Raw genomic sequence first — 24,930 nt, 5'->3', positions numbered from 1 at the left:
AGACCATTTGTATAACAGAAACCTGTCTATAGAGGTCATTTGTATAACAGAAACCTGTCTAAAGAGACCATTTGTATAACAGAAACCTGTCTATAGAGACCATTTGTATAACAGAAACCTGTCTATAGAGACCATTTGTATAACAGAAACCTTTATTGAAAATCCACCATGTAAATCTGTCCTAAATGCCTCAAGTATACAAAAACAAAAACAAAAAACAAAAAAAAAACAAAAAAAAACCTGCCTACGAAAGCCACATGTTTTGGGTTGAAATGCATCACAACTAATCTTACATGAACCAGTATATCAAGGCCATATGCCTTTAAACCTCCCTCTTTCTCTGATTTCTTAGGTGACATTCATTGACTGTTAATGACGATACGTGTAGAAAATATCGATTGATACGCAAAGAGGCTTTCCTAACAACAGCAAAAAACATAAACGTCTGCAACACTTGGCGCGGAACAAACTATGAAGTCTACATCTATATTGTTATTGAGACGTTACATAAGTAGGACGCGATAGGGCCTGCTGGTACTGACAGAAGTATAGAAGTCTCGGTGGTCCTTTAGAATTTGTTATTTCGATCATTAAATGAGCTTAAATAAGCCAAAGGCAGGCAATGTGTTCGTAACAGTTTTACCAAATAGGTCCGGTATACACATTATGAAAACGCAATTAAATCTCAATTGAGTTCCTAAGATGGCGGCCGTCTCTACAAAATAAACACTTCAGCCGATTATTTATCATTTTAATTACGTCCCGGAAGTAAAATCAATATTTGATATTTTCGCCATACACCGACATATATGATTTATACGATAGCACCGCAAATTTAATAAAATAAACAATGGATGCAGGCTGCAAGCCTTTGTATCCATAGCAATTAATTTTGAAATATTTACAATATTTAATACACTGGTGTATTTAAAATGTCCGTTTGTCTCCAAATATAGATGAATTGTTTGTTGGCATTTTCCCCAATGATTGTCCAGAATAATTTCAAATTTTTCTATATCTGTTGAATATGGTGGCTGATTTCTGCCATTTCGTTGTTTCGTTCTGGCGCCCTGACAGAACGATAATCTTCGTCTTTTCGCCCCCGATAATTAGCGTTATGGCGCCGCATGGCAGACATCAGCCACCATAGTTGTATCTTTAACATGTTGTTGCTGGTTCAACGTTACCTTGAAAGATACAACCGCCATCGTATTAGAACACTCGGTTATCGTAAACTTCGTGGAGACAGGGTCTAACTACATGTCGCGGACATGTGCCCCAGCTATCAGACATAAGTTATCCATATATTGGCGCAGTAAATAAATGTTTGATGGTCAAATGTTGAAATTGACTTTACAAAAAGACGTTTGCTGCACTAAGATTTAAAAAAAAAAATTCTCTGCAAACTGCATATTTTATCCATCGTCTCACATCTCACAAGTCGCTCGCTTGTTGTTTAATGTTGATTTTTTTTTCTGGTAGACATTATGTCGTTTCCATTGTGGGCTGCTGATCATTTGATACTACAATGTTGAATTTCAATTGAGCCAGAACCTGTTATCTGTGATGTTTCCCCTTTAAGCTTTGTGCATTGGCGAGTGGATAACGTGTGCCGACACATTATCACTAGCCCTCCACCTCTGGGTTGCGAGTTCGAAACCTACGTTGGGCATTTGCCTGTTACTGACCGTAGGCCGGGGTTTTTTTCTCCGGGTACTCCGGCTTTCTTCCACCTCCAAAACCTGGCACGTCCTTAAATGACCCTGGCTATTAATAGGACGTTAAACAAAATAAACCAAACCAAAACCTCTTGCCGGTGAAATGCTAATGACGAATCTTTTGGAAATTGTTGTTAACCCAATATAATCAATAATCTCTGCGTATCAGTAAAATGTCCGGATTTTCCCAATCTCCATTTCCAATTAAATAATTATGTTACATTGCTATAATTATAAAAAAAAAAGTTGTAAATTTTTTTACAGCTTTTGCTATTTCCTTGGCTATTTTTTATCCTGTTGTACATTTGTCATTTTAAAAGGTTGAACAATGAGGCGACATAACGTGTGAAACACGTGGATATAATCAAATGTAGATTTAGACTACTGTTACATGTATATCAGCTACGCCTGACGTACTTCCGGTTTTACCGGAAGTGTGATAGTGACCCCGTCTACAATTAGTCGTCCACAGGTCGCGCTGTTAGACGTCATCCGAATTAGGCTATACTATTATAGGCGAAGGGAATAATCTGGACTTCCTAAAAACTACCGTTTTTCACAAATAACAGTTAATGAAAATGGACATATTAATTTCTTTATCGTTCATGTCCGGAAGTTACCCCTGATTTAAAATGGGGCTTATTATCCAGAAATATGTCCATGAGTTATTTTAGTGGGTCATTTCAGACCGTCGCCGGGAAGTGTTGTAAGAATGTTCAATGCGTTAAGTATAACAATAAAATATCTTTTCCGTATTTGTTAGTTTTATCAAATTATCGAGGTATTCTGCTTTGCCTACACTCTTGAAACGTTCGTGAATTCAAAAAATACTTACACGATACATGTACCTTAGTGAACGATATCTATGGCAGATTACATAGAACTGATACACTAATGCCATTAATATTACCATCTTTATATTAGCAAGAGATGATAAAATTACATAGGAAATAAAACATCAGTATAATCAGAATGATGTGACCTCAGTAGCAATTTTGAATTACAAAAACTGGGTCTAAAAATTTGCTTCTATGTTTCACAGAAAGGCCAAAATTTCATTACAGAAATAAACCAGTAAGTGGAATAACTAAGATACAGCTCTTTTGTAAGGAAGTGATGTAATGTTCTCAAAGAAAATTGAAGTAGTTGTAATCCACGTCAAAAAAAAAAAAAAATAAATAAATAAATAAATAAAAAAAGAATAAAAAAAAAGTATTATCTTTGGTTATACATAGAAAAATACGCTTATCATTGAAAATGTATGGTATTGCTCTTAAATGTGATTTAAGAAGTTACATGTAATATTCATTTAATCTTGGTGAATTTAAACGATTTCGACTGACGATCAAATTTTTGTTTGTTTAAACATGATACACCATTACCGGTATTCCTACTATGACCGAATGGCTGTGAATTGTACATTTGTAGCATGCGACCTCATTTACCACCAAAACCTTTATAAATAATGAAATGTTAATAAAAGCAAATGTACAGTGCCACCGGAAGTGATGTATATTGCGTAAAAATGTGGCCGGCGTCACGTGCAGGTCAAATTGAAAGACAACATCTATGTGTACTAGTATATCAATAACTTCTTAAGACATCTGTCCAGCAGAAAGTTACGAATGCACCAAGGGTCACTGTCCAATTTAGTCAACGTCCCTTGGTGACGACAAACTCTTATCCATATACTCCATATGAATGATAACGCTGGGCAATCCAGGGTCAAGTCGCTAAATCATACCCCACCTATCAGCATCATACACGGACTGCACCGAGATAATTTTAACCTAGTAAACAAACAAATTAATGATATAACCATAGTAACTATCAAAGGAGTTAATTTCATTTTCTATTATAAATTACAGTATCAGGTACAGACATATTGGAAATGTGTACACACTGACCGCTATGTCGGTTGTTTATTAACGGTCATCTAGAGAGTTGAAGGTCAGGTGACGCGACCGTTGACCACTGACGAACGATCGATGTATACGGACACTGGGTATACACTCGGACAATTGGTATACACAGCTGTGTTTACGTACTGGTCAGGTTGTGGTCAGTTACGTTATATGACTACATTGGAAAGGAATTTTAATAGACGGAAACGACTTGAAAACTTAAAAACTCAAAGTTTCCGATTTCGCTTGTATTAGGGGAAGAAGTAAGGAGTGTCCCGATGAGGGTGGCCTTGGGTAGGAGTGGTCAGTTTTGGGCGAATTTAAAGGTAAAATAAGAAGGGGTAACAAGAGAGGAAGTGTCGATGAAGTAAAGGAAGTTCAATATAACAGCCTTAAACAAGAAAACATACATATGTGAAAGACCATAGCCAAATGCCCTGACAGGAATCGAACCTGGGTTTCCGGCGTGATAAGCCACGGTTTTACTTCCTGAGCCACAGAAGCATGCTCCATCAGCTCAGGGACAGAGACCGTTCATATTACATGCATTAAGACATAGGTTAAAGTCAGGTATAGGCTATACCACAGTCAGGTATAGGTTATATCACAGTCAGGTATAGGTTATATCACAGTCAGGTATAGGTTATACCACAGTCAGGTATAGGTTATACCACAGTCAGGTATAGGTTATATCACAGTCAGGTATAGGTTATACCACAGTCAGGTATAGGTTATATCACAGTCAGGTATAGGTTATACCACAGTCAGGTATAGGCTATATCACAGTCAGGTATAGGTTATATCACAGTCAGGTATAGGTTATATCACAGTCAGGTATAGGTTATATCACGGTCAGGTAGAGGTTATACCACAGTCAGGTATAGGTTATACCACAGTCAGGTATAGGTCATACCACAGACAGGTATAGGTTATACCACAGTCAGGTATAGGTTATATCACGGTCAGGTATAGGTTTTATCACATACCTATGTAATCTTACAATAGTGATACAACAAATTTCGGTGGATGTTTTCTGTCGGTTTGTATCACACATGTGTGATACAAGATGTTGTATCACCATACTAGCCGGAACTACTTTTAAGGGGAATTCCCTTTTCCATGAAACTAAAAATAGAAAGTTCATTGGAAGAAATAAAGTGACGCTGTATCTTACAACATTGATTAAAAATTATAAAAACATTTTTTTTAAAAATAAATGCATTTAATTACAAATAAAAATCAATTACTTGAATATTTTAAATGTACGTTTATTTCTCTTAAATAAATATTGTCCTCCCGACATTTCTGTCGTCTGCTATAGTCTGTTTGACAGCTCATAGTCTATCATCACAACATGGAACTTTCGGACGTTAACTTTGAAATTCTTCATGATATTATATTTGATGAAGTGGATAACGAGGAAGGGTTTGTAAAAGACGAAGAAAATCACATTGTTCCTTCACAGCAGCCCGTACAAACAGCTAACCCCTCATTACCTGCGTCTTCTCTCCAAGTTATGCCTGTCCCCCCACCAACGCCCGTCCCCCAAACAATGACAACACCGTCTGATCATGTATCTACAACTGCTCCCGAGCGTTCATTCACATTAGGGATAACAGACTTGCGTGATTATATAATGAGTAAAAGAAAATCCGTAGTCTCTACTCAACACTGTGTGGTATCATAATACAAAATTGTTGGGGTTCAGGGTGTGCGACGAAAACAGGCAATTAAAATGGGGGGATCTTGAACTGAAAACTGACGAAAACGGCCAAGAATATTTGGAATTTAATGAAAGATCAACAAAAACTCGTGGAGGCAATTCAACTCACCAGAGGTCATTTAATCCAAAACTTTTTGTAAATCCCGAGAATTCATCCAGATGTCCAATCAAATCATTTAAACTTTACGCGAAACACAGGCCACACGAAATGAACACTGCAGAATATCCCTTTTATCTTGCTGTCAATCACAACGAGAACGGTAAACGTTGGTTTAAAAATCAGCCAATGGGGAAAAATAAGCTTTCTGATATGATGAAAACCATGGCAAACAATGCCGGCCTTGTTGGAAAAAAGACCAACCAATCCCTCCGAAAAACTCTGTGCACAAAACTTTTGCATTCTGGCGTAGCACCGACAACAATCATGCAGTTGAGTGGTCATAAAAATGTCAACAGTGTGAATAATATTATGCAGTGGCATCCATGCAGCAGCAACGAGAAATGTGCGAACTTCTACAAAATGTTCCCGAAACACCTTTGTCAACAAAGTCTGTCCGATCGACAATTTCTCGTAGTGAAGTGGCAAAGAGAAATATCCAGTTATGAAAACGCGGTCGAACCAGTTAAAAATCCAATGCCAAGGTCATCTGAAGATTGTCAAAATCTTGCCACGGGAATGTTTTCTGGGGCAAATATTACTGGCGGCACATTTAACATTTCCTTTCAAATATCTTCCCATTCTTCCTCTCAAGTTATATCTCCTCCTAGGAAATATCGTAGAATCCTACGAATCACTGACGATGACTCGGTGTGACATGTCACTTGTTTTTGTGAATGAATTGCACGCGCTGTGACGTAGTCGCTCAACGACAGCCCATCAGCTATATGTCTAGGTATGGAGAATGTGTTTGATGCCATCGATATATAGGTTTAATTTGATTATTTTACTATATCCATGCTTAACTAATGCTAAATCAAATTAAATTAAACAGTATTTGTAAAGTTTGCTGCTTGAAGTAAACGATGTTGTATTTTAAATCATAATTAAATGCCGAACACTTTCACTGACAGTTGGGAGAATTTATTAAAATATATCTGATTGAAAATAAATGATTTCGCATCAATTAGTGCTGTGATTTTCCTTTACATTTTCAGTTTGAAAACAGAAGGGAGTTAATATCAGTACAAAAATATTGATCAAGTGTAAACTGCCTAGATCTGTCAACTAGGCCTACACTTTTAATCAGTTGACGAACTATAATGATGACGAGTTGACGATATGACGATTTTTTTTCTTCATTGAAAAAGAAAATAATACATAGTGATGTGACGCCACTTGAAACCGCAAATGGATTCCATAATTAAGGAAAGTTGTAATTAATAAAGGTATGTGATAAAAGCAAAACCACCCATATGTGTTGATCTGTCGAGTCGGATCGCCCTCGTTTCTTGCGCGGAGGAAAAATATCACTCGTGTGCTCCGCACACTCGTGATATTTTCCTCCGCGCAAGAAACTCGGGCGATCCGACTCGACAGATCAACACATATGGGTGGTTTTGCTTATATATCACAGTCAGGTATAGGTTATATCACAGTCAGGTATAGGTTATATCACGGTCAGGTATAGGTTATATCACAGTCAGGTATAGGTTATACCACAGTCAGGTATAGGTTATATCACAGTCAGGTATAGGTTATACCACAGTGAGTTATAGGTTATACCACAGTCAGGTATAGGTTATATCACAGTCAGGTATAGGTTATACCACAGTCAGGTATAGGTTATACCACAGTCAGGTATAGGTTATATCACAGTCAGGTATAGGTTATATCACAGTCAGGTATAGGTTATATCACAGTCAGGTATAGGTTATACCACAGTGAGTTATAGGTTATACCACAGTCAGGTATAGGTTATATCACAGTCAGGTATAGGTTATACCACAGTCAGGTATAGGTTATACCACAGTCAGGTATAGGTTATATCACAGTCAAGTATAGGTTATATCACAGTCAGGTATAGGTTATATCACAGTCAGGTATAGGTTATATCACAGTCAGGTATAGGTTATACCATAGTCAGGTATAGGTTATACCACAGTCAGGTATAGGTCATACCACAGACAGGTATAGGTTATATCACAGTCAGGTATAGGTTATACCACAGTCAGGTATATGTTATATCACAGTCAGGTATATGTTATATCACAGTCAGGTATAGGTTATACCACAGTCAGGTATAGGTCATACCACAGACAGGTATAGGTTATATCACAGTCAGGTATATGTTATATCACAGTCAGGTATAGGTTATATCACAGTCAGGTATAGGTTATATCACAGTCAGATATAGGTTATATCACAGTCAGGTATAGGTTATATCACGGTCAGGTATAGGTTATATCACAGTCGAGTATAGGTTATATCACAGTCAGGTATAGGTTATACCACAGTCAGGTATAGGTTATACCACAGTCAGGTATAGGTTATATCACAGTCAGGTATAGGTTATATCACAGTCAGATATAGGTTATACCACAGTCAGGTATAGGTTATATCACGGTCAGGTATAGGTTATATCACAGTCAGGTATAGGTTATACCACAGTCAGATATAGGTTATATCACAGTCGAGTATAGGTAATATTACAGTCAGGTATAGGTTATACCACAGTCAGGTATAGGTTATACCACAGTCAGGTATAGGTTACATCACAGTCAGGTATAGGTTATACCACAGTCAGGTGTACATGTAGGTTATATCACAGTCAGGTGTACATGTAGGTTATATCACAGTCAGGTATAGGTTATACCACAGTCAGGTATAGGTTATATCACAGTGAGGTATAGGTTATACCACAGTCAGGTATAGGTTATACCACAGTCAGGCATAGGTTATATCACAGTGAGGTATAGGTTATACCACAGTCAGGTATAGGTTATACCACAGTCAGGCATAGGTTATATCACGGTCAGGTATAGGTTATACCACAGTCAGGTATAGGTTATATCACAGTCAGGTATATGTTATACCACAGTCAGGTATAGGTTATACCACAGTCAGGTATAGGTTATACCACAGTCAGGTATAGGTTAAGGTATAGGTTATACCACAGTCAGGTATAGGTTATACCACAGTCAGGTATAGGTTATATCACAGTCAGGTATAGGTTATATCACAGTCAGGTATAGGTTAAGGTATAGGTTATACCACAGTCAGGTATAGGTTATATCACAGTCAGGTATATGTTATACCACAGTCAGGTATAGGTTATATCACAGTCAGGTATAGGTTATATCACAGTCAGGTATAGGATAAGGTATAGGTTATACCACAGTCAGGTATAGGTTATATCACAGTCAGGTATATGTTATACCACAGACAGGTATAGGTTATATCACAGTCAGGTATAGGTTATATCACAGTCAGGTATAGGTTATACCACAGTCAGGTATAGGTTATACCACAGTCAGGTATAGGTTATACCACAGTCAGGTATAGGTTATATCACAGTCAGGTATAGGTTATATCACAGTCAGGTATAGGTTATATCACAGTCAGGTATAGGTTATACCACAGTCAGGTATAGGTTATACCACAGTCAGGTTTAGGTTATATCACAGTCAGGTATAGGTTATATCACAGTCAGGTATAGGTTATACCACAGTCAGGTATAGGTTATATCACAGTCAGGTATAGGTTATACCACAGTCAGGTATAGGTTATACCACAGTCAGGTATAGGTGATACCACAGTCAGGTATAGGTTATACCACAGTCAGGTATAGGTTAAGGTATAGGTTATACCACAGTCAGGTATAGGTTATACCACAGTCAGGTATAGGTTATATCACAGTCAGGTATAGGTTATATCACAGTCAGGTATAGGTTAAGGTATAGGTTATACCACAGTCAGGTATAGGTTATATCACAGTCAGGTATATGTTATACCACAGTCAGGTATAGGTTATATCACAGTCAGGTATAGGTTATATCACAGTCAGGTATAGGTTAAGGTATAGGTTATACCACAGTCAGGTATAGGTTATATCACAGTCAGGTATATGTTATACCACAGACAGGTATAGGTTATATCACAGTCAGGTATAGGTTATATCACAGTCAGGTATAGGTTATACCACAGTCAGGTATAGGTTATACCACAGTCAGGTATAGGTTATACCACAGTCAGGTATAGGTTATATCACAGTCAGGTATAGGTTATATCACAGTCAGGTATAGGTTATATCACAGTCAGGTATAGGTTATACCACAGTCAGGTATAGGTTATACCACAGTCAGGTTTAGGTTATATCACAGTCAGGTATAGGTTATATCACAGTCAGGTATAGGTTATACCACAGTCAGGTATAGGTTATATCACAGTCAGGTATAGGTTATACCACAGTCAGGTATAGGTTATACCACAGTCAGGTATAGGTGATACCACAGTCAGGTATAGGTTATATCACAGTCAGGTATAGGTTATATCACAGTCAGGTATAGGTTATACCACAGTCAGGTATATGTTATATCACAGTCAGGTATATGTTATATCACAGTCAGGTATAGGTTATACCACAGTCAGGTATAGGTTATACCACAGTCAGGTATAGGTTATACCACAGTCAGGTATAGGTTATATCACAGTCAGGTATAGGTTATACCACAGTCAGGTATAGTTTATGTCACAGTCAGGTATAGGTTATACCACAGTCAGGTATAGGTTATATCACAGTCAGGTATAGGTTATGTCACAGTCAGGTAAAGGTTACATCACAGTCAGGTATAGGTTACATCACAGTCAGGTATAGGTTACATCACAGTCAGGTATAGGTTATACCACAGTCAGGTATAGGTTATATCACAGTTATGTATAGGTTATAACACAGTCAGGTATAGGTTATACCACAGTCAGGTATAGGTTACACCACAGTCAGGTATAGGTTATATCACGGTCAGGTATAGGTTATACCACAGTCAGGTATAGGTTATACCACAGTCAGGTATAGGTTATATCACAGTCAGGTATAGGTTACATCACAGTCAGGTATAGGTTATACCACAGTCAGGTATATGTTATATCACAGTCAGGTATAGGTTATACCACAGTCAGGTATAGGTTATATCACAGTCAGGTATAGGTTATATCACAGTCAGGTATAGGTTATATCACAGTCAGGTATAGGTTATATCACAGTCAGGTATAGGTTATATCACAGTCAGGTATAGGTTATATCACAGTCAGGTATAGGTTATATCACAGTCAGGTATAGGTTATACCACAGTCAGGTATAGGTTACATCACAGTCAGGTATAGGTTATATCACAGTCAGGTATAGGTTATACCACAGTCAGGTATAGGTTATATCACAGTCAGGTATAAGTTATACCACAGTCAGGTATAGGTTATACAATAGTCAGGTATAGGTTATATCACAGTCAGGTATAGGTTATATCACAGTCAGGTGTAGGTTATATCACAGTCAGGTATAGGTTATACCACAGTCAGATATAGGTTATATCGCAATCAGGCATAGGTTATACCACAGTCATGTATAGGTTATACCACAGTCAGGTATAGGTTATATCACAGTCAGGTATAGGTTATACCACAGTCAGGCATAGGTTATATCACAGTCAGGTATAGGTCATACCACAGACAGGTATAGGTTATATCACAGTCAGGTTTAGGTTATATCACAGTCAGGTGTAGGTTTTATCACAGTCAGGTATAGGTTATATCACAGTCAGGTATAGGTTATATCACAGTCAGGTATAGGTTATACCACAGTCATGTATAGGTTATACCACAGTCAGGTATAGGTTATATCACAGTCAGGTATAGGTTATACCAGTCAGGCATAGGTTATATCACAGTCAGGTATAGGTCATACCACAGACAGGTATAGGTTATATCACAGTCAGGTATAAGTTATACCACAGTCAGGTATAGGTTATACCACAGTCAGGTATAGGTTATATCACAGTCAGGTATAGGTTATATCACAGTCAGGTGTAGGTTATATCACAGTCAGGTATAGGTTATACCACAGTCAGATATAGGTTATATCGCAATCAGGCATAGGTTATATCACAGTCATGTATAGGTTATACCACAGTCAGGTATAGGTTATATCACAGTCAGGTATAGGTTATACCACAGTCAGGTATAGGTTATATCACAGTCAGGTATAGGTTATATCACAGTCAGGTATAGGTTATACCACAGTCAGGTATAGGTTATACCACAGTCAGGTATAGGTTATATCACAGTCAGGTATAGGTTATACCACAGTCAGGTATAGGTTATATCACAGTCAGGTATAGGTTATACCACAGTCAGGTATAGGTTAAGGTATAGGTTATACCACAGTCAGGTATAACTCGGACTCGGATATTTTGCAATTTTAATTAATAACTCAGGCCTGCGGCCTTCGTTATTAATTTAATTGCAAAATATCCTCGTCCTCGTTGTATATCCTGCAACAATACACGAATCATCGTTAATTATTTCTTAAGTCAGGTATAAGTTTTATTTAGTTTTTTAAAAGTCATTCACATTGACCCATGTTTCAGGTCTGAGGCTGTGTTAATTTTTTCTTTCAAATCTTTTAACTTCTAGTTAAGCAAGAAGTCAAAAATTGCAAGAAGAAATAACCCTGTATCATATATTCAAGATCACATATGTTTCTCTGTTCAAATTAATGAAGGATTTCTTATTACCCGACAGACCTTGAATGGAGTTCATTTTATTCAAGTGCATACCATATAAGCGTTGCAGGCCCATTGGGCCTACCGCTGGAAGACTCATGGAGGTACGATAGCCCATACCTGCTGCCGTTCTACATAAGATATTTTGATGTGTAGACTGTAAAATGCAAGCTTGCAATCTAGATATGTACATTCTACACATGTGTACAATGTCAGAAAATATTGTCTACATTGTTCATGTACATCCCACACATCGAAGCCTCTCAATGACGGATGGTCATTGTAGGTATATTTCGGCCAGATAATTTGTGGGGGGGGGGGGGGGATTTTTGGAAAGAAAGATAGCTAAATATCCCAAATTTAGTCGCCTCTTAGATCATGCATTTTAGGAGGCATGCACTATTCTTACACCGTATCCGTCGGACAGCAAGCTGCAGTTTATTAAGGATAATGTAGGAAAATGGGAAAGTTGACATTTATTGTTAAAACAAGGTAATTGATAAGTGACGCAATGTCAGCGTTTAGCCGTGTGTGTATAATGAATGCATGAACATCATTCCGATCAATACATGCATTTGAAACAGTGATGTGTCATTAATGAGTCTTATAACACCCTGGCAGGATACAACTGGTTGCAGCTGAAATCAAGATGATGAATGTTGCCATGAAGTGTATGCTTCATTACCATTTTCTTTTAGAAATTTACTGAAATGACATTTTTATTTAGAGATAGTCACTGACCTTATTCAAACACGTTTCGCCAGCTAGCGAATGAATCGGGAATTCTTGCTCAAAATTAATCGGCAAGTTTCCGAGGAAATGACATCGCGCCACCTGGTGTCTCTCTTCCGACAATTTTAATGGAACCCCGACTTGCATTGTTACGATGTCTGCACTAACCGTGATTATATATTATTTCTCCTCATGAAGATCGTGACAGCAAGTGAGGTCTAGATTAAAATTAAAAAGACAAGACAAGGTTATTGCCGATCAGCAGATGCTGCTCGAGAAGAGAAGAGAAAATTAAGGGGGGGGGGGGGGGATAAATATGAATTCTGAACTGTTGCCTTCAACCTGACATGACTGATCAGGGCAAAAAAAATGGTGAGAGCCTTGATAATTTTACAAGACAGTGACTGGTTTTGTGGGAAACAATTTTTGGAATTCGTTACAATATTATCCTACATGAGGTACCATTGAGCCCCAACATCTTAAATACATAAACACAAATTATGTTATTTTCTGTTTCTGATATAGAAGCAACACAACCCCTGATTATGACGGTGGTTTAAACGGTTACATATGTTCACATAGATTTGTACGCCAGACCCCAACCTCAAGACGTACAGGGTCATATGTCAGAATCTTTACAATATATATTGTAGAGTATTAAAAGTCTGTTTTCTAGCATCAGAAAATGTTTAATGTCCTAAACTTATTATTTTTTTTATTGATAAAACAAAATGGTAAACTCCATGTTGATTATGAGAAGAGTATAACAATCCGTTTTTTTTATTTATTTCTGTCTTGTTTTTTGTTATCTTTTTTTTTTTTTTTTAATTTTTTTTTTTTTTAAATTTTTTTAAATTTTTTTTTTTTTCGGGTTTTTTTCGGGTCATAGCATAGAAAAAATATATTCATATTATTCCTAATAATTTAAATTCCTGTACAAAGTCCATGTGGAACTCTACTTTTATTGACGAAAGGGAGAAAAAAGTTAAGGACCATGACACCATTTACTGTGAAAATGGCAATAAGAGTGATGAAGGAATGTCATTGTTGAGTGCGAGGAGAAATTCATCATGGATTTGTTGGTTTGACAAATGTGTACACATGTTGACACCAGTTCGGGATACGTGTTAATATCTATCATATTTAAGATGTTATCATAGTTTTAATGTTTTTTTTGTCTGACTAAAAACTATCGAATATCACACTAAAATCATAGCTGCCGGGTAAATATCTGAAAATCAATAAACACGCTTTGTGTGTTTGGTCTTAATTTGTTTTTTTGCTCGTCAATATCCAACCTGATTATATCTGCGAGAAAGTTCTAATTATGTATATTATATTTTTTCAGAGGTTTTAAGATATCCGTCTTGGAAAGGGACAAGTCCATTATTTTGTTTATGGAGAATGCTAGATTTTGACAAGATATACGAACTGTGAGTATAAGTGAAAACTTCATAATTCTGCTATAATGTTTTGACATGTTTCCTAAGGAAATGATATAGCGACAAAGCATTACATATTTATTTAAACTTATCTCTTAGCAATAATAGCCACGTGAATTCAGAGATAAAGAAATTTCATAGTTCAATCAATTTAAACTGATTTGTCACTCAATGTTGAAGGACCTCGCTTCAGCATCAGCTGTTTTGAGTGTTATCTGAGGAAATTATACAGTAATAAAAAGGAATATCAATAAATGATCACAATAATAAAATTAGTCATGTGTTTTAAGAATTTAAGAAATACAAAGATCAATACCCTGATATGCATATATATCTATATATATGTCACGTTGATAAAACTGTTTAACCCCCCCCCCCCCCCCCCCCACCCCCCCCCCCCCACCCCCCCCCCCACCCCCCCCGCGCCTCCCCTCCCCCCCCCCTCACTTACACGGTTACACCATATGTGGAGTCTGCTGCTCTGCGGTTAGTCAGATGTCAAAAGCCTAGCCGATACTGTAACCGAAGTTTGACGTATCTGGTTTTTTTCCTAAAATCTCGTGATATGAGATATCCACAGCAATGTGTACTTATGCTCTATTTGAAGTGATCGCGTGGATAACACCATTAATAATTTATTGATAAAATACTCTGATATTAGACGTGTTGATATCAAACTCCAGCATCAGACCGAATAGACATTAACCGCCTGTTAGTAACACTGTACTGTACTGCGGCGAGCCTGTGTATATATATTTATATATATATAGATATCTTACTCGGAGTAAGCGTAGTGTTACCATCCTTTATGCATCACTTGCTCCAAGCGGGTCATGTCAGGCCGGCTTGCTCTAGTTCTGATTTAGCGACAAACAATCATTGGCTTGGAGATCGATGGAGGAGGTAGGTACGTACATGCTTCTCTTATCAATCTCTATATATGGTTACTATTTAACACACACGTTATCAAAGAAATCATAGTTTTTTATATATATATATATATATATATATGTATAGATATGAAGTAAAGCGCAATGCACTATGGGAGAGATTGCATCTATACATGCATACCCATCGTAGAATCATTATTGAATTAATTATACTGCTTGCCAGATAAATTGTTTGAAATTTGGAAAATATATATTTAATGAAAACGCCGGACCATCCCCGGTCTTGATATATATATATATAATTATAAGAAAAAATGAACGACTTTTGTCTATCTACTTTTAAAGTTTAAAATACTCGTACTGTGCGCCAGCTGTAAGCGCCGAATAGCAGCTGTATGCTCCCCGGGAAGCTGGAAATGATAAAACTGGTAGAATTGGATATGTTACCTGCTGTTTATTGACATACTAATTGCCATTATAACGTAAACATGTCAGGTTACCGGTGTCGACATACGTAATGTCAGTATAGCGTAAACATGTCAGGTTACCGGTGTCGACATACGTAATGTCAGTATAGCGTAAACATGTCAGGTTACAGGTGTCGACATACGTAATGTCAGTATAACGTAAACATGTCACGTGTCGACATACGTAATGTCAGTATAACGTAAACATGTCAGGTTACCGGTGTCGACATACGTAATGTCAGTATAGCGTAAACATGTCAGATTACATGTGTCGACATACGTAATGTCAGTATAACGTAAACATGTCACGTTACAGGTGTCGACATACGTAATGTCAGTATAACGTAAACATGTCACGTGTCGACATACGTAATGTCAGTATAACGTAAACATGTCAGGTTACCGGTGTCGACATACGTAATGTCAGTATAGCGTAAACATGTCAGATTACATGTGTCGACATACGTAATGTCAGTATAACGTAAACATGTCACGTGTCGACATACGTTATGTCAGTATAGCGTAAACATGTCAGATTACATGTGTCGACATACGTAATGTCAGTATAGCGTAAACATGTCAGGTTACAGGTGTCGACATACGTAATGTCAGTATAACGTAAACATGTCACGCTACAGGTGTCGACATACGTAATGTCAGTATAACGTAAACATGTCAGGTTACAGGTGTCGACATACGTAATGTCAGTATAACGTAAACATGTCACGCTACAGGTGTCGACATACGTAATGTCAGTATAACGTAAACATGTCAGGTTACAGGTGTCGACATACGTAATGTCAGTATAGCGTAAACATGTCAGGTTACAGGTGTCGACATACGTAATGTCAGTATAACGTAAACATATCAGGTTACAGGTGTCGACATACGTAATGTCAGTATAACGTAAACATGTCAGGTTACAGGTGTCGACATACGTAATGTCAGTATAGCGTAAACATGTCAGGTTACAGGTGTCGACATACGTAATGTCAGTATAACGTAAACATGTCAGGTTACAGGTGTCGACATACGTAATGTCAGTATAACGTAAACATGTCAGGTTACAGGTGTCGACATACGTAATGTCAGTATAACGTAAACATGTCAGGTTACAGGTGTCGACATACGTAATGTCAGTATAACGTAAACATATCAGGTTACAGGTGTCGACATACGTAATGTCAGTATAGCGTAAACATGTCAGGTTACAGGTGTCGACATACGTAATGTCAGTATAACGTAAACATGTCACGTGTCGACATACGTAATGTCAGTATAACGTAAACATGTCAGGTTACCGGTGTCGACATACGTAATGTCAGTATAGCGTAAACATGTCAGATTACATGTGTCGACATACGTAATGTCAGTATAACGTAAACATGTCAGGTTACAGGTGTCGACATACGTAATGTCAGTATAACGTTAACATGGCAGGTTACAGGTGTCGACATACGTAATGTCAGTATAACGTTAACATGGCAGGTTACAGGTGTCGACATACGTAATGTCAGTATAACGTTAACATGGCAAGTTACAGGTGTCGACATACGTAATGTCAGTATAACGTCAATATGTCAGGTTACAGGTGTCGACATACGTAATGTCATTATAACGTAAACATGTCACGAGTCGACATACGTAATGTCAGTATAGCGTAAACATGTCAGGTTACAGGTGTCGACATACGTAATGTCAGTATAGCGTAAACATGTCAGGTTACAGGTGTCGACATACGTAATGTCAGTATAACGTAAACATGTCAGGTTACAGGTGTCGACATACGTAATGTCAGTATAACGTTAACATGGCAGGTTACAGGTGTCGACATACGTAATGTCATTATAACGTAAACATGTCACGTGTCGACATACGTAATGTCAGTATAGCGTAAACATGTCAGGTTACAGGTGTCGACATACGTAATGTCAGTATAGCGTAAACATGTCAGGTTACAGGTGTCGACATACGTAATGTCAGTATAACGTAAACATGTCAGGTTACAGGTGTCGACATACGTAATGTCAGTATAACGTTAACATGGCAGGTTACAGGTGTCGACATACGTAATGTCATTATAACGTAAACATGTCACGTGTCGACATACGTAATGTCAGTATAACGTAAACATGTCACGCTACAGGTGTCGACATACGTAATGTCAGTATAACGTCAATATGTCATGTTACAGGTGTCGACATACGTAATGTCATTATAACGTTAACATGTCACGTGTCGACATACGTAATGTCAGTATAACGTTAACATGGCAGGTTACAGGTGTCGACATACGTAATGTCATTATAACGTAAACATGTCACGTGTCGACATACGTAATGTCAGTATAGCGTAAATATGTCAGGTTACCGGTGTCGACATACGTAATGTCAGTATAGCGTAAACATGTCAGGTTACCGGTGTCGACATACGTAATGTCAGTATAGCGTAAACATGTCAGGTTACAGGTGTCGACATACGTAATGTCAGTATAACGTAAACATGTTAGGTTACAGGTGTCGACATACGTAATGTCATTATAACGTAAACAGTCGTAATTGTACTGTGTTGAATATATACAGCCTTTAAAAATACCAACCGTTTTTAACATATCAAGATATTATAGTTTATCTTCGCATTGTCGATCAAAAAGCTGTTTGAATAATTACCGTGGTTAATGCGATATAACATGCGTTTATAGGTCATGAACGCAATTGCTGTACTGAAACGAGCACAGTCATTACCTGTTTGTAATAATTCATATCTTAGCATGGTTCGCTCCTGGCAATGAATTCCTTATTAATAACCGTGCTGTTCCGATCTCGTTATAGCGATTTTGAATGTTTAATAGGCGTGTAAGACATATATATATATATACATGTATATACATACTTATATATTTAAAAATAGAAGCGACGCGACAATTTGTTTCGCTAACGTTTTAAGGCCTTACAGCAATCTTCAAGCGATCTACAAGATACATCTGTATATCTATATAAATATATATCAGATTAGAATTGAGAGCACATTTTATGGGAAATATAAAACATATTTATCAAATTATCAGTTCCTCGGTAGAAATATTCGAGAGAGTCGGGGGGATGGACCACGGAGAGTTTTTGTTATTTATCGACAGTGTTGAATATGATGTATCTGTCACCTACCTAGATAAGCTCCCCTACAAATGTCACTCTGCTGTGATAAAGGCCTCGATCCTTAGTCATCATTTGTCACGCCCTAATTAATCCAATATGTAATATGGTAATGATTTGGATATTGTTGATATAAATCAATTGTCTATATATATCACTCCGTATTCAAATTATAATGGCGGCCAGTTCGAACATTATGAATATCATGGATCATGGGTTATGGGGATCGATGCCCCCTTTTCTATATAATGGGGTTGTCATCTTTACTGAATTCCTCCTCATTATTAAATCATCTACAAGCTTTTTAAGCTAACCATCGTCATGTTTTATATATGTGTTGCGTACTGTACGGAAAGCCATCATTATATCTAACACGCCTACGTGTTTATCCAATAACTCATTAATCTATTGCTAAAACAACTCTTACACAAACGTCATCATATTTCAACCTAATGGAAAAAGTAGGACGGACACGTGTGTCAGTGATAACACTCTTAATGTCACGAATAAATTAGTTAAAATGCGCGAGTATCAAGTATAAAAAATAGATACGGATTCTATGGCTCATTTTCTGGTCTGTTTTCATAAACCGTCCTTTTTTCGGGTTTGATTAAATTGCAGACCAATTAACACATATTAATTTTATTTCCCTGAATACACAGTTGTCGCCATGCAGTAACACGATGCATTTACGTATTTTTTCAAGTTGATCGTCGTCACATTCTATCTACAAACAACGATTTAACTATAAATTAGTGAATTCAATGTTTTATAATTCCCTTTCAAAAAATAAAATTAAAAAAAGCTAATTCATAGTATACAGATTATGTAACGGACATGTGACTGGCGCAATATGGTTGATTAAGGGCACCATAGTATGTGATGACAGATGCTTTGCCCGCTTAGGGAAAATGGTTGAACTCTTTATTTATCTGCATTTGGCGTGGGAAGATTATTCCTTAAATAAACCTTTAATGGATAATAACGAGATGCTCTGCCTCGTTTCATCATCATCATCATCACCAACGTTTTGATCTTCAGGTGGCGGTTTTTCTTTTTTTTTTTCTATATTTCTTGAAAAACCTAGCGCATATGCCAATCATTTGGTAATCAGTATAAAGTTATTACCATCTGCTATTAAATCATCAAACAGCCAATTGTGCGGGGGAGATTTTGATGTTTCTAGCAGATTTCTTGGTTTTAATGCCCCTCCTAAAGACAACTTTACAACCCACAGCTTCACATCTATCCCTCATTATGAGAACTAAAATGTATTAAAATGTACGTGTTTAAAAGTCTTCGTGAAAAGCGATTTCATGTAAAGAATAAAAGCGCTTTAAATGTGAAAAATCATGTCAAAAGAACAGAGCTTTGGGTATATGTGGTAAATTGTTACAAGATTTGTTTAGTTACTATTCTGTTATATTAGATATCGTATTTAACGTCCTAATTATAATCAATAGCAATTGTCATTTAAGGACGTGACCTACATATGTCGGTATTACTTTTTGTGTGCTACTGGTTGTTATGTATTTGGAGAGGTACATGTGTTCATTAAGGTTAGGAGTTTAGCAGGGTGGTCGGTTATGTCCACTATCGTTCAACAAGTCATTGGGGTGACACACATCAAGGCCAAAAGCAACACTTTGCACAAATGACAAAGTTTTCATTTTTTTTTTGCAAGAATTTGAGTGATGTAACTCTCTATAAGCTAAATAATTTTGAATGAACTGAATTGAGAAGACATTTAAAATAAGCAAAAATAAAAAAAAATAAAATAAAATAAAATAAAAAAAACCCACTATTTTTATTTTTTAGATAAAAACAAGTTTCTTTTTTTATTTCTTTGATGTATTTGCGGAAATGTTGGAAACAAATAAGTTATGAACAAATATCCATGAGGTTATTTCAGTTTTTGTTTACTATCAGAAAAAAATGCCACTGTTTCCAGTAGTGACTAAAGCAATCCTTCTTGAAGTCAATCTATTTTCAGATTTTCAGTTACACAATTGTCGCTGAAAATGAGAGACACGCACATTTGATCGTTTGGCATTCGTAGAATGCACTACGGTGTTACAATTTCTGATATTTAAGTTAATGCCGAGGATTTCCTATAATAAAGTAAAAACTAACGATACCCTGTTGAGAGAAATTTGACGGACAATTAGCTTGGCAACTAAATAAATCTCTACAAGTGTCGACTTGGATTTGACGCTTAAACTCTAACGATCTTCGACAGCTAATTACCTAAATCCCACAACAATTTTCTCTGCGTTGGATTTGACACCTAAAAACCACAGGCGCTTGCATAGAAAATGCGATTTTCAAAAAAAAAAAAAAAAAAAAAAAAATTGATATGACAGTGGTATGTGTAATCTGTTAAACTCAACAGATTACACATACCACTGTCATATCAATTTTTTGTTTTGTTTTGAAAATCGCATTTTCTATGCAAGCGCCTGTGCTAAAAACAACTATTGATGACAGTTCCGATAAAATACGTCCAAAACTTGTAAATTGCATTCAATGCAATTGTTGAAAAAAAAAAAAAAAAAATCAAACACGTATTCACATTAGGTTTTAAAGAAGAAAAATATTATTTTTCAAGCTGTTTTTCGAACATAGATGTTACAGATATGAATTCAGCGTTGCTTTTGACTGGTATATGCTCCTAACACCGCCAGACTGAATAAAGCGCTGTACGTAGTTTTACATGCGGAGCTGATACCAACCTCGTCGAGGTATTTTGTCAAATGTCACATGAAGAACAACGACATATATCCTCTATGGATAATATTTGGATGTTCATGTTTCCTTACAACACCATCATTCTGATCTTCAGATTGTGACTTTCGTTTCTAATAATGCCGGTCACTTTAGACAACATTTAATCAGTTGTCTGACCCATTCCCAAAATGCCGAGCGTTAAGATGGTGTAGTAAGTACTATTTGGAGACTCCGATATATCTCTGCAAGGGAGATAAGCCTAAATCTTCATCACAGGGGGGATTTTAAATTTAATGCCAAATGCGAAGCAGTGTCAAGTCATACATAAGGAAGAATAAAGTTATTAAGACCGAAGAGAAAATATAATATCCATAATCTAGTAGCCTCACCTAAATCGTGAAATGGAAGCATGGATTCACGTCATTCATGAAATATATATATAGAAGATATTGAATGGTTTCTCGTTTAATATAACATATATTTCACGAGTATGGCAAAATATCGATATTTTCACGAGTACGAAGCAAGTTTTAATAGGTTGATAATTTTATATAATTCACTGGCAAAATGCAATAAATGTGCTTTATTTATTGAATTTGTCCTCGTTTCGCTGCGGGCAAAGAATCCAATCAGTAATTACCCTCCTAGTACTGTATAATTTATTGTTGATGTGGTCGATTACCACAGTGGTAACACACTTGTCTTTCAACTAGGCGGCCGGGGTTCGATTCTCTGATCGGACCTGAACAAGTATGGAATCCCCTGCCCGACCACGTTGGTTTTTTTTCCAAGTACTCTGATTTCTTAAACAGAGAGGCCCCTCGCACGCTTCCATCCTGACCAACAAGCGAGATTGATAGAATTTGATAAAACTTGCTTGAAATTATTGTAATAGATAAGATTTACTTTAATGTATACACTATTGCATAGCTACAATATGAGAGTTTCAAGGGAGGAAAGTTGCGAAAACCTAGTATAGATATTCTAAAAATGGTGCTTACTACCCTGGCTCTCATTTTAGGACCTTGTCATTGCTGACTAAATATCAAATACTAAATATTAAAGACATTTAGAAATGAAAGTGATGCCGTAACGTGCCTCAAAAATGAAGGAAAATAAATGAAGATAGTATTTATTTGGTTCCATATGTTTGTCGGAGAGAAATAAACTAAATTAAAATATAAAAATAGTCAACCGATCGGTGACTTGCTTAAATGCTGTATTTTATCAATGAAATTATTATATTCTTTTATATGTTTCATTTAATATCATATATTTTTTATTTTAGTTTAATGATTTGTCATTATTTTTTAATTAAACGCTTCCAAGTGCAGACAGGATAACTTGGTACACAGAGGTTCCAGCGTGCTACAATTGAATGAGCTACCTTGCATATATACATTACGTATATATATTACCAAGAGGTTTTGATTTTTATATCAAAACATTGCATATACGGGTAAAACGAAAACCATTATGATCAGACAAACATCAGAAGTCCTATTCATAAACCGACAGTTGCCGGATTTTGATATCTTTTCCAACTCTGTAACGTAGGATTACATACTTCAAGTCAACATAAAATGTTATTTAGGTTTGACGTAGTATTCTCTCATCTCAACAATGTAGTCATCAAAAGTCTAGGAAATAATAACAGATTTCAATTTTTGCCTATTGCTTTGGGGTAATTGAACGCCTTGTCTCCTGTGGGTAAGTATAAATGTATGTACATTTGTATCTGAATATAAAATTCTATATTTATGACCGATACCTCACCAAGTTTTGTCGTTAATTCTGTTGTTTACTCACTCGGAAGACAATTACTCCGAGTAATGTTAGCAGAAATAATGCATGTGCAGTTTGTCCGTATTCTGTCCATACACTCTATAGTTGTCTATAAGACACGCAAGCCCTGTTTAAAATATACAAGAGCCCAATAGGTTTTATTGGTCATCTGAATTTTGAAATACATGTAGTTCAGTTAATTTGATCTTTTTTGGCCCCGCCCATTAGCCACTGGGTGTTAGTCAGGGTCAACATTTGCACATCCTCAAGCTGTCGTCCCATGCTGATAATGTTTATCAAGTTAGATTGAATTATAATTGAAACCAAACTCTTAGGAGCAAACGCGAGACCCCAGTGTCATAAGATTTACAATAACTTATCTGAAATGATCCTAAGATGAACCTGTTGTTATTTTTTGGGTCGATCCGAAATCCAAGATGGCCGCCATGACAGCTATGGTGCAAAACAGTTCTCAACACCATCCTAATTACTGTCCACCACTATACTACTACTAGGTGTGCATACAACAGTAGTTACTGGGTCTGTTTAAGTCGTGTAAAAGATTAAAACTTACGGAGGCTTGGCTACAGGTTTTTTTTTTTTTTTTGTGCCGGTACATAATTGGAGGACTTTCGAATTACCTGATGCAGTGGCTGCAACACAAAAACCATTTGTTTAGCAAAATTTGCATAATGTCAAAGGTCAATTTTCGTTACGACTGACTATTAAAAAAGAGCACGTTTAAAACATTTACATTCATGTATTCCCCCTGTCTGGCAATCGAATAATAACCTGATATTTCGCAAACATCATTCTGGTTGGACAATAGAACTTGATAAATGCTTAGTACAGTACCAACTCTATACGTAATGCTCTGTTATGAGTTTGCTTGCACGTGTTTTACTATGGAAGAGATATCCTTCGTCAATGTCTATAAGTAAAGATTTTGCTCCATCCTTTCAATCAAATGAATCTCGAGCCAAGGAAATGTATCCTTAATTTTATTACGATGTATAGCCCTTCTGATGCCTATACGTCATAGATAACATCTTCGCGCATGCGTGCCATGATGTAAAATAGCTCAATTTCATTTTTATTTAAAACCTTGAATACGTTTTTTTACTCTGAGTTGGTATGGTATTAACGAAGATCGTTAATATCTTTTGCTATGTATAATTCGCATTTATGTATGTAAATACATTGCGATCCATGTATTCATATCACCTAATAGACGACTTACACTATGATCATGTCAGGATATCGGACCGACCATCACTGCGCCATTATAAGACCGCCGATATGGCGCAGCAATATAAGCTGCGGGTATTTCTGGCTAGGTGATTGGGTGCCGTAGATCGTGAGTTCGAGGCCCAACAAGTTGTCTTCCTTCGTCAATTGTGTAACTATATTTAATATTATATATATTTTTTTTATTTTGCTCATGAGAAACAAATAGCGATGGTTAGTGGTACGCTAAGTTTACGTAAAACGGTCTGTGATGTGTGTTTTTGAACTTTCCCTTTAGTTACTTGTGATTCATAAGTTACAGAAATGACTCCGTTCATTAATAACTTGAAAAAGCAACATAGACTTAACTAGGGATTAGCTAATGGATAGAAAAAAAGGAACACAAGACATTGGCACCTTTAAGTATCAATCTTAAATTCTTTCATCGA

At 36.6% G+C, this 24,930-nt stretch overlaps 1 protein-coding gene across 1 annotated transcript in view; it reads left to right on the top strand.

The window, feature by feature from the left end:
- LOC117326583 overlaps positions 1-24,930 on the top strand; it is a 102,131-nt gene that overhangs the window by 17,860 nt on the left and 59,341 nt on the right. The window contains exon 2 of the mRNA XM_033883341.1: positions 14,140-14,224. The gene's annotated coding sequence lies outside the window, so the exon portion shown is untranslated. The remainder of the gene's footprint in view (positions 1-14,139; positions 14,225-24,930) is intronic.

Source organism: Pecten maximus, chromosome 4 (assembly GCF_902652985.1).
Source record: "Pecten maximus chromosome 4, xPecMax1.1, whole genome shotgun sequence".
Classification (NCBI taxonomy): Eukaryota; Metazoa; Mollusca; class Bivalvia; order Pectinida; family Pectinidae; genus Pecten; species Pecten maximus.
This window is presented reverse-complemented; position numbering and strand designations above follow the sequence as displayed.